The 16,041-nt window shown below is 48.9% G+C and overlaps 1 protein-coding gene across 4 annotated transcripts in view; it reads right to left on the bottom strand.

Moving 5' to 3' along the window:
* The window catches only part of ccdc126 (coiled-coil domain containing 126), a 145,134-nt gene extending 131,526 nt beyond the window's left edge, over positions 1-13,608 (bottom strand). Inside the window, exons 1-2 of one of the 4 annotated variants that reach the window (XM_085988474.1) lie at positions 13,454-13,577; positions 12,384-12,471 (exon numbers count right to left, since the gene is read on the bottom strand). The gene's annotated coding sequence lies outside the window, so the exon portion shown is untranslated. Of the gene's footprint in view, positions 1-970; positions 1,151-12,383; positions 12,472-13,410 lie in introns of all 4 variants that reach the window. The other 3 variants (XM_085988476.1, XM_085988478.1, XM_085988475.1) reach the window with 3 other exon arrangements.
* Positions 13,609-16,041: the final 2,433 nt, after the last annotated feature.

The following is a 16,041-nucleotide window of genomic DNA, read 5'->3' as shown; positions in this document are numbered from 1 at the left end:
AGAAACTTTGCACTGAAACACACGAAGAGTGTGAGGTTGCAGTATTTACGTGATATCCACTAAACACACCAGAAAAAGTTAGGGCTTGTCAATTCCAGTGTAAGTACATTTTTAACGGTGTGAGAAGTCTTAATTACTGCCAAACAACCACTGTGGCACTGAAAATTAACTACCAAATGTGGAGTCTCATTCCGTCACATTTTAATTAGATTTAAAAATATTTTTTAAATGTACTAATTTTTAAAACCTTTTTCTTTCTGTCCCTTATCTCGCTCTCTCTTAATCCCATCTTTCTTTCCCTCTCTTTATTTTGCTTTCTGTACATGATTTGGCATTGAATTACATATCCTAACTTGTACTTCCTGGTTCAGACTCTGCGCTGCTCATTAACGATTCTTCAGTCCGATTGGTTAAGGAGCTACACAGTTGCTTACCCTGTACAGACAGGTCCCAGATCCCCTGTAGAGGGCGCTGCACCAAAATGGCTTTCTAATCACAGCAAGTTCCAGTGCAAAATCCCACGGAAAGCCTGTGGGCAACTGAACAGCTGGCGCGGTTTGTTCGCCACTGACTGCAAAATCCAGGCCACTATGAACCAATTTGAACCAATCATGTGCAGATATAATGCCAGAATATATGTTGCCCTTCCACATTCTTCTCTTGTACTTTCTTTCTTTCCCTCCCCTCTCAATGCAGAGGTCAAATGCTAAAGCATCCCTGGCATTCTTTTATTCTATGCTACAAAATTGCTTGTAGCAGTCAAAGAGGCTACAATATTATTGAATGTAATGCCAGCAGGAAATTGAAGGGCTGACACACCTACACTGCAGTATTAAGACCAAAACCTCACTTCTGAAAGAACCCCACATTGAAACTAGGATGAACTGCTCTAAGGAATGTTGCCAAACAGGAGCGCACCCAAAACATTCAAAGCTACTGCAAGTAACAAAGTTAAATTCTATGTGCTTACTAGAATATGTAAATACTGTAGTACAACTGTTGCCTCACAGCGCCAGAGACTCGGGTTCGAATCCAGCCTCGGGTGACTGTCTGTGTGGAGTTTGCACATTCTCCCCGTGTTTGCGTGGGTTTCCTCCGGGTGCTCCGGTTTCCTCCCACAGTCCAAAAATGTGCGGGTTAGGTTGATTGGCTATGATAAAAAATTGACCCTTAGTGTTAGGGGGATTAAATACGTGGGGTTACGGGGATAGGGTGGGATATGTGTTGGTGTCGGGGTTACGGGGATCGGGTGGGATATGTGTCGGTGCAGGCTCGATGGGCCGAAATGGCCTCTATCTGCACTGTGGGGTTTCTGTGATTCTGTGAAAACTTGGTTTCATCTTCAAGGTCTTTTGGGGGGAAAGTTCTACAAAGGTTGACCTTGCCACAGAGAGGGAAATCAAGCAAAGCTTCAGACTACCAAGCTGAACGATCACATACGGTTATTCACTAACATTTTGACAAGGTCTATCATCTCAACCAATGTCTACTTCTAAGGCCACTCTCAGGAATGATCCAACGCACTGTACCAAGGACTGATAGGACACGAGACTGCACCCACAATTTCCCATATAGCAAGCTCCTGATTTCAATCTATGGACAACTGCTAAGTGCTTCATTACAGAAGAGAAAGGGAGGAAAAAAATAGGACCAAATAGTTCTATTTATCTTAGTAATCCAAGTGCCTTTCATCCAGGTTTCTTATTGACACGTTAATAAATAGAGCATCAACTGTTTTAGCTGGAATTCAGTTCCGCTTCGCTGCTATGCTGTGTTTGTTTAGGGTGGGGGGGGGAGAGGAAAGAGAGCAGGAGCATATCGCGCTCAAGGCTCTGTCAGTTTAATTCGAGTCCTCCCGTTCTATGTTCACAATACAAGTTAAATAATCTATTGCATCCACATTTTCCATTCCTCTTATAATAATCAGTAAAAAGAGAAAAGGTAAAGATCATTCCGGAAGTCATTGCCACAAAATCCAGTGGTTACACTTGGCCTCGTACCCATTTTATGCTCAGCACTCTAAATATAGAGGACAGCCATTTGATTTTTTAGCTTGATATACAGGAAACACAAACATTCAACAGTTTCAGTTTGCAAAAACATGTTTTGTTACTTGAAATTAAATTGAAATGCACCCCTACTTTGTAAAGCACAATTTTTTTTAGCTACAGCATTCGACTCAGGAGATCAGAAGTGTACAATTGTCTAATGCAGAAAGCCATGCATTATGGCGAACAATAGCCTAATGATCAAATAAAATATACCATAGATAGGTCTCTTCTCAAAAAAAGGAAAAATTATTTCACTAAATAAAGAGGGAAAGAATATATCGATGCACATTAACAATGCAAGGCAGTTCTGGCAGTGATAAACAAGATTCTTAAAACAAACAGGATTCATTGCTGTGAAAACATATGACATATAAGTGACCGTCACTGTAAGTAGTACAGCGATCACCCAAATAACACATTTCGGAACTTTTATTCCTTCAAAACTTTACCCAGGTTTTAACGAGTTTGCTTCAAAACAAATAAAAATTATGTGATCATTACAGCGTTTAGTGTTGTACAAACAACTACTGCATACTATAGCACTAACAAGTACAGAGGGATACCCCAATAAACATTTGAACAAAAGTAACAATGGGATTCCACTTTGTACACTAAGAAATGCATGATACATTCACCAAATATATATAATTGAACACAAGTGTTGGGATCTTGCATCTACTACATGAGCTGGCTCAGCAAACTGCACCTACACGTTCCCACCCATCTGTTGCTGAATTCAGTTTCTCAGGTGCCACGTAGTAAATGGAGGTTCATTAATGCTTGGTCATCACTACTTAACCAATAGATAAAGTAATGAGAGATAGACACAGCTGGAATATGGGGAAAGCAATTCCTGCAAAGGTGCATTAAATTTACATAAATACAAATTAAACCTCCTTTAAAATTAAATGGGTCACTCGGAGCCAACAGGCTTATTATTGCTCAAACTTTACTGTACTTAGAAGCCATTCTCTTACTGGATTGTTAAGTGCGTACAATTTTCCTATATGAAGTAAACAATGAGAAAATGTTATGTTGTTAAAGTTTATGTTCTTTAGATCAATCACATAAATGTTATTCTTTTGCACCACTTTCCCATCTTGCCCATTCTGGGTGTTGGGTAGCAAGTCGCCTTTTAACTTGTTTGATGATGAATGGGAAGTCATAAATTGATGGGGACCAATGAGGCGGGGGAGAGAGGAGGCGGGGGATGTGCAAGGCTGATTGTTTGCAGGACTTTGTCAGTGGCATTGTGGAAATGGGGAGTGGGAAAGAGTGGATGCTGCATTTTCTTCTGACATTGGTCCATCTTGGACAGCTGGTGGCGCATTACCCTCATCACCTTCCTCCTCCTCCTCAGAATCGTCCAGAGGATCTGAGCTCTGCGCCTTGTTCCTCCTACAGGTCCAAACCTCGTTGCTGCGCAGTGTTGTGCAGAGCGCAGCAAACATAACCATTTTGGACACCCTGGCTGGTGGGTACTGAAGGGCGCCTCCAGATCTGTCCAGGCACCTGAAGCGCATCTTCAGCACACCAATAGCTTGTTCGATCACATATTGTGGTCATTTGGCATTCATTGTAGAGGTGTTGGGCTTCATTGGTCGGGTTTCTGACAGGTGTCATCAGTCAAGTTTGAACTGGGTATCCCTCATGTCCTAGCATCCACCCCTTAAGTCTGCTTCCAGGTCCGAAGACATCAGGGAGCTTGGACTGTGGCAGGACGAAACCATCCCCGGAAATCTTGTGCACACCTGCAGATGGAGTGGAAGCCCTTGCAGTTAACAAATACTCCCGGTTGATATGGGGGTGCCCAGATTGCTACGTGTGTACAGTCGATGACGCCCTGCTCATTCTGACTGGCGTCATCGCAGACGAAGTTCATGTAATTGCCGGCCTTGGCAAACAAGTCTTAGGTGTACCTCTGACTGCGAGATCCTGGCTATGTCTCCGGCAGAGCCCTGAAGGCAAAAAGTTGAGGGTGGTGGTCATTTTGACAGCCACTGGTAACACATGGTCACCAGGTCCAGCAGTAGTTCTTCGAGCAGGTTGCAGATGTCTGCCACCACCTGAGCCTCCTGAAACACTGCTGTTCGGATATGTCAAGGAAACTCAGCCTTTACTTCTACACCCTGTGTCGCCCATAGTGCCCCCTGCGAGCTGCACCCCTGCTGCTGCCCTCTCAGCTGCCCAGCTACAGGTGTCTCAAGAGCAGGCTGCTGCTCCTGTTGGTCATATTGCTCCTCGTCCGAGGTCCAATCTAAGGCAGCCAAGGTGCCACCCACCCCGACGTAATTCAAAAAACCTCCAACGTGTAGAAAGTGAATGCTCAGCAAAAGTACTGTGGACAAATGATTTCCAACTAGCAGGTAAGAAAGCAGCTGCAAGTGCTGAGTATTTATTGCAGTATTGCCACGAGATTGATTCAGCCCCCTCAATTGTCATTGTGTTCTCACCTTGCTTTCACTGGTGAATTTCAGGAAGTCTGGGAAACTCATGGATGCGATGTTAAATTTGAAAGAGTGTTGAAATCTCACTCCAATTGAGCGATTTGCGTATGTTAATAGGCAACCTGTTTCTCCCGAGGGGGTTGCACGCAAGCAGCCTAACGCGCTCGAGTTAAACACAGAGGTCAGTGGGTTGGAGCCAGCTTCCCGACGCGTTCACATTTTCCCCGGTTTTCACCCCCCCCCACCTGCACCCAAAACCCACACACTCCTCCAGGTTAGCATTCCACCCACAATCTTCAAAACCACATTTTTCTTTTAAATTCTTGCAACCTCCTCCTGGAAGCCAGCCATTCTGAAACTTTTCATTAAGTCACTTAACTGAAGTCAGCCAATAGCACATGCATAGTATCCTTTCCCATCCCGGAATCTAACCTGAAGACAAGAGTCTGGATAATTCATTTCCAGCCAAGTACACAGCAGTACCTAGCTAGTGCTGAAGGTTTCATTCTGCTTCCTGATTAGCTTCCAGCACCAAGCAGAACAAGTCCACAAAGAAATTCATTAACAAAATCTGCCACCCTTACCCGGTCTGGCCTATATGTGACTCCGGACCCACGGCAATGTGGTTGACTATTAACTGCCCTCTGAAATGACCTAGCAAGCCACACAGTTGTATCAAACTGCTAGGAAAAATAGTAAGAATAAAACCGGACAGACTACCCGGCATCGATCGAGGCACCAGATTCATACTCAGCAAAGCCACACCCAGCCCATTTGACCCTGCAAAGTTCTCCTCACTAACATCTGGGGACTTGAGACCACCTAGGAGGACAAGGGGCAGCAGGCGCATGGGAACACCACCATCACCTGCAAGTTCCCTCCAAGTCACACAACATCCTGACTTGGAAATATATCGCCGTTCCTTCATTGATGCTGGGTCAGACAGCTAACGTGAACATTGCTGTGGGAGTACCTTCACCTCACAGACTTCAGTGGTTCAAAAAGGTGGCTCACCACCACCTTCTCAAGGACAATTATGGATGGGCAATAAATACTGGCCTTGCCAGCGATGCCCACATCCCATGAATGAATAAAAAACACAAGAACCTGCAGCAGACATTAGGGTTAAGTGCCATGTTTAATATACAAAATTCCACGTCTCTAAGGAGGCTATGAGAACCAGAAGCTCAATTTTTCCCCACGTTTCACTTGGTTTGATTTGGAGGGAAGAATTTACTTTATATTGAAAGCATTCATGTCCTTCCACACACACACACTCTTAACTTCTTTAAAATGATCTCCAAACATACTACAAGACTGCAGCACATTGAGAACTTAAAATATTAAACCAAGAGTGAGATGAGTTTCACCAACTGCACAGAAGGAAATGCAGACTGAAACCCAATGCAACAAAAATGAAGCATTTTTATCGATGATGAATTATGCTATTGACTTATTTCTTTATTATAGTGCATATGAAGTTAAAACTAAATTCAATTAAAGATTTGTCCTGTCTGGGTGACAGATATTAGGACAGGTTGGAGTCCAGGAATGCTTTTATATTCAAATGTTTATCGCTATTGATTGCACCCTTAAATATAGATGAGGTGATGTTGCACAGGTCATCCAAAGTGTTTGAAACAGGTTAATCTATTTCCACGAAGTTGTCAAGATAGTCAATTCAAATATCTTACAATTTTTTTTAAGTATACGTATGACTGGCTGCACTATTTGAGTTTGAGAGAGATCTGTTTAATTTCCTTTGTTTCAGTTAATCATCAAAGGATCTTTAAAGTATATGCTGAGGAGTCCAGGCAAGTTTTCAGTTTTTCCACTGCTTTTGATGGGGTGGTTAGGGTGAGGAAGGAAAAGAGAGGGACTTCCATGTAAAGCTCTGGTCAAGGGCCTTGTTTCAGGTCCAATTTAACGTTGAGTTTTAAGAGATGCGACAATTTTTATATTGAGGAGGAATCGTTCAGTGTGTATATTAGTGTAATTCTACTGCTTTCTTAACAATTTCTTAATAAATTCATTCTATAGTTTATAATAAAAATCATGGTCTGCTAGTCTTAATTCTACCGTTTTTCAAAGTCATGGTAGGGCCATCCAATATTGTCAATATATCAAAATAAAATGAAGTGTTTCCGCTCAACCTCTGGGCTTGCTACAAATACCTAAATATTGAGCAGGTAAAGGCACACTGTAGTTCATAAGGAGAGGGCTCCCTTACAGTAGTGGTCTTTGATCCTGAACGTAAGCAAAAACAGAATGACCACCACTGGCCCTGATTGCAGATGGGTAGGGGCCACATTAATGCATCTGATTCATTACATTATGCTCAGCATATTTATGCATGAGATAATTGTAACAGAAGCTTTAAATTAGTGAAAGTATATTTATGAGAAATGTATCTTATGTTATACAAGAATACAAGAGTTGCACGTTAAATATTTAAACACATATTTAAGGGTGCAATCATACTACAACTGTAGCATTGATGCACTTATATTATAAGCACAGCCTGAATCCTGAATCAGAGCCTCACCTGAGGAAGGCAGAGTGGGAGGGAGTCTCAACTCCACTTCGGAGCCAGTTTGGGCCTTTACACCTGATTTACACTACACAAGTTTATAGCCAGTGCAATCCTTAAATTATTCTGCAGCAACAGTAAACTTGTGGTGTAAATGCTCCAGTAAATTGTCTGAATAGTGAATGATCAATTAAGTGTGATCCAAGAGTTCCTACCAACAATATATTTAAAGCCCAACATGATTTGATACATAACATTATTGCATACAAACCAAGAAAGGTATTAAATTTACGATGAGAGGCAAGACTAATTATGCGGAAAGAACTATTTCCCTCCCAAACTATTTCCATTTTCCTATTGTTAGCAGTACAAATGAAACAATACAGCCACTTTATCTGATTTCTAACTTGCCAAGGAAGCAGATGACTAAGCATTACTACATGCCAAATCCTTGCAGCTAACATAATAGCCCAGAAATTTGGCCCGCCCCGGGTGAGTACGCACGGGGTCCTCACCCATACCCCGATTGGAAGTGACGGTTCAGAAGAGGTTCAGAGGTCGAAGGCGCGCGCAGGGGAGTCTCTTTTTTTTTATATACAGGTTTTCCCAGGAGGGTAAGTCTCCAGAAGTTACACATTTAAAAAGCAGGCGTAAGGCCTGCTTTTTGCAAGGTAAGTGGTCAATTAATTAAAATTAAAACATTTTTTCCACAGGTTTTAGTTTTAAATACTTTAAAGCAACGTAAATTTATTTTTAGGCCCGTTATAATATAAAATTATTTTTTTCAAAAATTTAAATTATTGTTTAAAATAGTTATTTAATGTAATTTATAGTTTATTTAACAATTGTGATGTTTTTTAAAAATTTATTTGAAGGTTTAATGCTATTTTGGGGCCGTAGTATTCATAAGTGTGGCAGGTCTTCCTGTCAGACTTATGAATGGAGCATTCCCTGCTCCGATTGGCTGCCCATGGCTCACGTGATCCCAGGGGACGCATCGCACTAACTGCACCCCTGGGACACGCAAGCACAGCGCGCCGGCACCTGGGCCAGGCCCCGGAGAGGAATTCCACGGGAGCCCAGAGCTCAACTGCCGGCGCGCAAGGTAAGTGTAGGTCGGGGGCTTGCACCCGTGGGAAGCCCCCGACCCGAATTTCTGGGCCATTGGCAAATGTTTGCACGGTTGCTGAGTACACTGAAACCAATACTTATAAGCCCATAATTAACTCAATCAAGATAATTATTTTCATGGATGACTCACTATGTTTAGTTTTGATAGATTCTAGAAGGTAGCAAATGTAACCCCTCCATTTAAGAAAGGAGGGATAGAGAAAACAGGGAACTACAGACCAGTTAGCCTGACATCAGTAGCAGGGAAAATGCTAGAATCTATTATTAAAGACGTGGTAACAGGGCACTTAGAAAATAATAATAGAATTGGACAGAGTCAACACGGATTTATTGAAGGAAAACCATGCTTGACGAATCTGTTAAGAGTTTTTTGAGGTTATAACTAGCAGAATAGATAAGGGGGAACCAGTGGATGTGGTGCATTTGGATTTTCACAAAGCATTTGAAAAGGTGCCACACAAGAGGTTATTAAACAAAATGATGGTTCATGGGATTGGGGGTAATATACCATCATGGATTGAGGATTGGTTGACTGACAGAAAACAGAGTGGGAATAAGCATGTCATTTTCGGGTTGGCAGGCTGTAACTAATAGGGTGCCGCAAGGATCAGTGCTTGGGCCTCAGCTATTCACAATCTATATCAATGATTTGGATGAGGGGACCAAAAGTAATATATCCAAGTTTGCTGATGATACAAAAGCTAGGTGGGAATATAAATTGTGAGGAAGATGCAAAGAGGCTCCAAGGGGATATAAATAGGCTAAGTGAGTGGGCAGGAACATAGCAAATAGATTATAATGTGGAGAAATGTGAAGTTATCCACTTTGGTAGGAAAAATAGAAATTCAGAGTATTTTTTAAATGGTGAGAGACTGGGAAATATTGGTGTTCAGAGGGACCTGGGTGTCCTTATACACGAATCACTGAAAGTTAACATGCAGGTACAGTAAGCAATTTAGAAAGCAAATGATACGTTGGCCTTTATTACAAGAGGATTAGAGTATAAGAGTAAAGGCGTCTTAATTATATAGGGCCCTGGTGAGACCACACCTGGAGTATTGTGTACAGTTTTGGTCTCCTTACCCAGGGAAGGATATGCTTGCCATACAGGGAGTGCAACGAAGGTTCACCAGACTGGTTCCTGGGATGGGGGATTGCCCTATGAGAAGACTCGGCCTATATTCTCTAGAGTTTAGAAGAATGAGAGGTGATCTCATTGAAACATACAAAATTCTTACAGGGCTTGACAGGGTAGATACAGGGAGGATGATTACCCTGGTTGGGGAGTCCAGAACCAGGGGTCACAGTCTCAGAATAAGTGGTCGGTCATTTAGGACTGAGATGAGGAGAATTCTCTACCCCAGAGGGCTGTGGATGCAGAGTCGTTGAGTATATTCAAAATAGAGATCAATCGATTTTTGGATAGGAGCAGGCTCGAAGGGCCAAATGGCTTACTCCTGCTCCTATTTCTTCTGTTCTTATGTTCTGAAAACAAGTTTACTGCATTTAATAACTTTTCCACATTCCAGAGTGGCATTCCAAGATCATACAGTCCTAATCTAAAATATACATACTCAAATACAAAAGTCACTTGTGCACAAACTAACCATTGTGTTCTTCCAGCCAGCCTGCAACAGCATAGACATTACCTCAAATCCAGTATTACTCCTCTCCTGTGTATGGTGTGTGCTTATCATGGGACTTGTGAATTCCTTCAGGTTTTAATTGTTTTAGGAGATTTTAAAAATGTAAAAATTTTTTATTTTTTATTTTTTATAAACGTTTCCATTCTGTCATTTTTCTCTCTCCCTCAATCCAATCTTTCCTTCCCTCTTTCTTTTTGTGCCTGATTTGACACTGAATTCACCCACCCTAATTTACACTTCCGACTCAGTTCTTGCGCTGTTAATTTCACAGTTCTTCAATCTGATTGGTTAAGGAGATACGCAGTTTCCCTCGCGCAACATTATCAGCTCGCACTTTCAGCACCTTGCGATGTAAAATATCATCGCGATTAAACCGGCAAAAGCAAGTCTAACTAATGGCGGATGCCATTCGTTGCTCTGCTACATCAAATTATAACCCATTATATTTTGAAACAATGGTCTAGATTCACTGGCTTTTAAATACAAAAACAAAGCATGCGCAAATTTTTGAAGGGGCCTCGCGGTCCAAAAGTAAATTAAAGGGAACATTGGTGATAGGTGAACGTGACTTGGTGCAAGTTAGGACACTGGCAGCAGAGTTTTGAATGACCAAGTTTACGGCGGGTGGAGATGGGCGGCCGGCCGGGAATGCATTGGAATAGTCAAGTCTAGAGGTTAAGAAAGGCATGGATGAGGGTTTCAGCAAAGCTGAGACAGGGTTAGAGTTGGGTGATGCTACGGAGGTGGAAACAGGCGGTCTTAGTGATGGTGCTGATACGTGGTGAGAAGCTCATCTCGTAATCAAAAATGACATCAAGGTTGTGAACAATATGGTTCAGCCTCAGACAGTTGCCTGGGAGAGAGATAGAGTCGGTGGCTAGGGAACGGAGTTTGTGGCAGGGGCAAAAGACAATGGCTTCGATCTTCCCATTAATTAGTTGAAGTAAATTTCTGCTCATCCAGTACTGGATGTCAGACAAGTAGTGTGACAATTTAGAGACAGTGGAGGGGTCAAGAGAGGAGGTGGTAAGGTAGGGCTGGGTGTCATTAGCGTAACTGACAATGTGTTTTCGGATGATGTCGCCGAGGGGCAGCGTGTAGATGAGAAATAGGAGGGGCCGAGGATAGATCCTTGGAGGACACCAGAGGTAACAGTGCGGGAGCGGGAAGAGAAGCCATTGCAGGTGATTCTCTGGCTACAATTAGATAGATAAGAATGGAACCAGGCGAGTGCAGTCCCACCCAGCTGGACGACAGTGGAGAGGGGTTGGAGAAGGATGGAGTGGTCAACCATGTCAAAGGCTGCAGACAGGTTGAGAAGGACGAGAAGGGATAGTTTACCTTTGTCACAGTCATATAGAATGTCATTTGTGACTTTAATAAGAGCTGTTTCGGTACTGTGGCAGGGGCGAAACCTGATTGCAGGGATCAAACATAAGAGTTCCGGAAAAGATGGTCATGGATTTGGGAGGCAACACGTTCAAGGACTTTGGAGAGGAAAGGGGGGTTGGAGATGGGGCGGTAGTTTGCAAAGACAGAGGGGTCAAGGGTTGGTTTTATGAGAGGGGTGATGACAGCAGATTTGAATGCGAGCGGGACTGTACTCGAGGAGAAAGAACCGTTAAAAATACCAGCTAACATGGGGGCTAGGAAGGGAAGTTGGGTGGTCGAAGGTGCAGGAAGTGGGTTTCATGGACAAGATGAGCTCGGCGAGGGCATGAGGGGAGATAGGAGAGAAACTGGAGAAAGATAAGAGTTCAGGGCTAGGGAAGTGGGGAACCTTAGAGGAAGTTTGGGCCGATGAATTAGGGAAAGGGAGGGAAGCGGCAGAGGCAGCTGAATGCATGGTCTCAATCTTAGTAACAAAGAAGTCCATGAGCTCCTTGCACTTGTTATTGGAGGTGAGCTTGGAGGAGACAGGGGAGGGTGGTTTCAGAAGACGGGGTGCATTAGAGGGTTATCTTTGCGTTCCAGGATGATCCTGGAATAGTGAGCAGTTTTGGCAGGCAACAGCAGGACCTGATGGTGCTTTGGGTGGTGAATTAAACTAGTTGTCGACCATATACGTTCAAGTCTGCATCCCTAGGACTTAAGGGAGCAAAGATGAGGGCCATACCGGTGGAACGGTCAGGGTGAGAGAGTAATGGTTTTAATGGGGACTAAGGCATCAAAGATGGTAGTGAGGGTATGGTTGAGCAGATCGGTAGCTGTAGAAATGTCACGGTGGTGGGCCAAAGGCTGGATAGTTGGGATTTTGAAAGCGCAGTTGCAAGTGAATTGAGAGAGGGTTCCCCCCACCAAGGGCGGACACAGAAGTAGGAGAAATTGGAGATGTGGGTGAAGAGCGATACAAGGAAGTGATCAGAGAGCATAATTGACACGATGGAAGCAGCGAGGCCATGTGAAATGGCAAAGTCAAGAGGTGGCCGTGAATTGGCTGTAAAGCGCTTTTGGATGTCTCGAGGTTGCAAAAAGCGTTATACAAATGCAAGTCTTTCTTTTGTTTATATTTTCTTCCCATTTACAGTCTGTTTTGGAGCAGATATCAAAAGGAAAATAGGTCAGAGAAGCCTAATACTCATTCTTATCAGTCCAAAAGCTTTTTCCGATTTTCCTTCACCCCAGATGTGTGCAGACTGCCATATCCATTAGGGATTCCTTTGTACCTGCGTTAAGAGGAAGAGGAAAGTGAAGAGCAGAAGGGTAAGCAGGCATCAGAGGCCTCGCTTAAAGAAAAGGTCACCCAGGAGAATGTGCTGCCAGCTACAAGACATTTACAGACACACCTCATGAGGGACATCTTGATCCAAGATCCATGCCAACTACAAAATCATGGTCTCCCCTTTGGCAATTGCATCAACTCATTAATTTGCTGGCATGTAGTTTTCTCAACTACTAAGGCTCCAAGTTGCTACCCTTTCTTGCAGGCATTTCCCCACTGTGCCAAATCATTTCATACATACTTTGGCAGTGCTAAAAAAATGAAAACACATCCATGTGCCTCCCTAATGTTATTTTTAACCATGTCCTTCCTTGGTGACCTATCACTCCAAACCTCCTGCTTCTTGGTGGTTCTTCAGTGGCAGAAGGTTCGGTGAAGGCCGATAAATTCCAGCAGGAGCCTTGCGTGACTTGTTTTTTGGTTGTCCGCTTGAAGTAGAGTACGTGGAGGTACTCTGTTTACCGAGTTGGTGCATCACAGCTGCAGCTGAGAGTGAAGAGTGTGCTGGACCTCCTAACTGTTGCAGATGAGGGGACAGTGGTTGCCACTGGGAAACAGGTACATTAAAGAACATTGTTGCAAGATTTGACTAATGGGGCGATCTCTCTCACAAGGTTATGACAGAGCACCAGAGATTGGTATTCCCCATTTTACCAACACAACTTTCACTCACCAACTTCTCACAACATTCACACGTGTTTCTACTCCAGAACCGAGGGTGACCCGACCCTCCGCACCGTGAGACACCCACTTCCGGAGCCAAGGAACCGCTCACTTTCCCGAGTACCCCAATCCGCCCGCCTCTCTCACTTCCCAGCGCACTGAACCCACCCCGGGCCCCTGCTCGACCCCGGCCAATGAAGGAAAAACGGGAGGCCACAACCTGGGGCGGGGGTCCATTGTGACGCAGCTGCCCGCTCACTCACCCGCTGCCGGTCTCTGGCTCCGCGTTCTGATCCCGTCCGGCTTCCGGCACATCCCGATCCCAGCAGCCCCTGCTCCTGCACTGCATGTGCGAGCCGCCAGGTGGCTGTAAGCTTGCAGTGGTCGCGCAGTAGACCTGTCAGGGGAGGGAGGAGCGAGCGAGAGAGAGGGAGGAGGGGCGGGGGGGGGAGGAGGAGGGGCAGAGAGTGGGGGGGGGGAGGAGGGGCAGAGAGTGGGGGGGGGGGGGAGGAGGGGCAGAGAGTGGGGGGGGGGGAGGAGGGGCAGAGAGTGGGGGGGGGAGGGGGGGGAGGAGGGGCAGAGAGTGGGGGGGGAGGGGGGGGAGGAGGGGCAGAGAGTGGGGGGGGGGGGAGGAGGGGCAGAGAGTGGGGGGGGGGGAGGAGGGGCAGAGAGTGGGGGGGAGGGGAGGAGGGGCAGAGAGTGGGGGGGGGGGAGGAGGGGCAGAGAGTGGGGGGGGGGGGAGGAGGGGCAGAGAGTGGGGGGGGGGGGAGGAGGGGCAGAGAGTGGGGGGGGGGGAGGAGGGGCAGAGAGTGGGGGGGGGGGGGAGGAGGGCAGAGAGTGGGGGGGGGGGGAGGAGGGGCAGAGAGTGGGGGGGGGGGAGGAGGGGCAGAGAGTGGGGGGGGGGGGGGGGGGGGGGGGGGGAGGAGGGCAGAGAGTGGGGGGGGGGGGAGGAGGGGCAGAGAGTGGGGGGGGGGGGAGGAGGAGGGGCAGAGAGTGGGGGGGGGGAGGAGGGGCAGAGAGTGGGGGGGGGGGGGAGGAGGGGCAGAGAGTGGGGGGGGGGGAGGAGGGGCAGAGAGTGGGGGGGGGGGGAGGAGGGGCAGAGAGTGGGGGGGGGGGGAGGAGGGGCAGAGAGTGGGGGGGGGGGAGGAGGGGCAGAGAGTGGGGGGGGGGGGGAGGAGGGGCAGAGAGTGGGGGGGAGAGGAGGGCAGAGAGTGGGGGGGGGGGAGGAGGGCAGAGAGTGGGGGGGGGAGAGGAGGGGCAGAGAGTGGGGGGGGGGGAGGAGGGCAGAGAGTGGGGGGGGGGGAGGAGGGGCAGAGAGTTGGGGGGGGGGAGGAGGGGCAGAGAGTGAGTGGGGGGGGGGGAGGAGGGGCAGAGAGTGAGTGGGGGGGGAGGAGGGCAGAGAGTGAGTGGGGGGGGGAGGAGGGGCAGAGAGTGGGGGGGGGGGAGGAGGGGCAGAGTGGGGGGGGGGGGAGGAGGGGCAGAGTGGGGTGGGGGGGGGGGAGGAGGGGCAGAGTGGGGGGGGGGAGGGGCAGAGTGGGGGAGGAGGGGCAGAGTGGGGGAGGAGGGCAGAGTGGGGGGGGGGGAGAGCGGAGGAGGGGCAGAGTGGGGGGGGGGAGAGCGGAGGAGGGGCAGAGTGGGGGGGGGGGAGAGCGGAGGAGGGGCAGAGTGGGGGGGGGGAGAGCGGAGGAGGGGCAGAGTGGGGGGGGGAGAGCGGAGGAGGGGCAGAGTGGGGGGGGGGAGCGCGGAGGAGGGGCAGAGTGGGGGGGGGGGATGAGCGGAGAGGGGCAGAGTGGGGGGGGGAGAGCGGAGGAGGGGCAGAGTGGGGGGGGGGGAGAGCGGAGAGGGGCAGAGTGGGGGGGGGGAGAGCGGAGGAGGGGCAGAGTGGGGGGGGGGAGAGCGGAGGAGGGGCAGAGTGGGGGGGGGGGGAGAGCGGAGGAGGGGCAGAGTGGGGGGGGGGAGAGCGGAGGAGGGGCAGAGTGGGGGGGGGGGAGAGCGGAGGAGGGGCAGAGTGGGGGGGGGGAGAGCGGAGGAGGGGCAGAGTGGGGGGGGGAGAGCGGAGGAGGGGCAGAGTGGGGGGGGGGGAGAGCGGAGGAGGGCAGAGTGGTGAGAGCAGAGGGGGGGGGGGGGGGAGAGCGGAGGAGGGGCAGAGTGGGGGGGGGGGGGAGAGCGGAGGAGGGGCAGAGTGGGGGGAGGGGGAGGGGCAAGTGAGAGCGGAGGAGGGGCAGAGTGGGGGGGGGAGAGCGGAGGAGGGGCAGAGTGGGGGGGGGGGAGAGCGGAGGAGGGGCAGAGTGGGGGGGGGGAGAGAGCGGAGGAGGGGCAGAGAGTGGGGGGGGGAGAGCGGAGAGGGGCGCGGAGGAGGGGCAGAGTGGGGGGGGGGAGAGCGGAGGAGGGGCAGAGTGGGGGGGGGAGAGCGGAGGAGGGCGAGAGGCAGAGTGGGGGGGGGAGAGCGGAGGAGGGGCAGAGTGGGGGGGGGAGAGCGGAGGAGGGGCAGAGTGGGGGGGGGAAGAGCGGAGGAGGGCAGAGTGGGGGGGGGGGAGAGCGGAGGAGGGGCAGAGTGGGGGGGGGGAGAGCGGAGGAGGGGCAGAGTGGGGGGGGGGAGAGCGGAGGAGGGCAGAGTGGGGGGGGGAGAGCGGAGGAGGGGCAGAGTGGGGGGGGAGAGCGGGAGGAGGGGCAGAGTGGGGGGGGGAGAGCGGAGGAGGGGCAGAGTGGGGGGGGAGAGCGGAGGAGGGGCAGAGTGGGGGGGGGGGCAGAGCGGAGGAGGGGCAGAGTGGGGGGGGGGAGAGCGGAGGAGGGGCAGAGTGGGGGGGGGAGAGCGGAGGAGGGGCAGAGTGGGGGGGGGTGAGAGCGGAGG

This window comes from Somniosus microcephalus, chromosome 5, assembly GCF_052327205.1.
Source record: "Somniosus microcephalus isolate GS21.2 chromosome 5, FLI_Smic_1.0, whole genome shotgun sequence".
In the NCBI taxonomy this organism is placed as follows: domain Eukaryota; kingdom Metazoa; phylum Chordata; class Chondrichthyes; order Squaliformes; family Somniosidae; genus Somniosus; species Somniosus microcephalus.
Note: the sequence above shows the minus strand (reverse complement) of the source record. Positions and strands in the feature narration are given on the sequence as shown.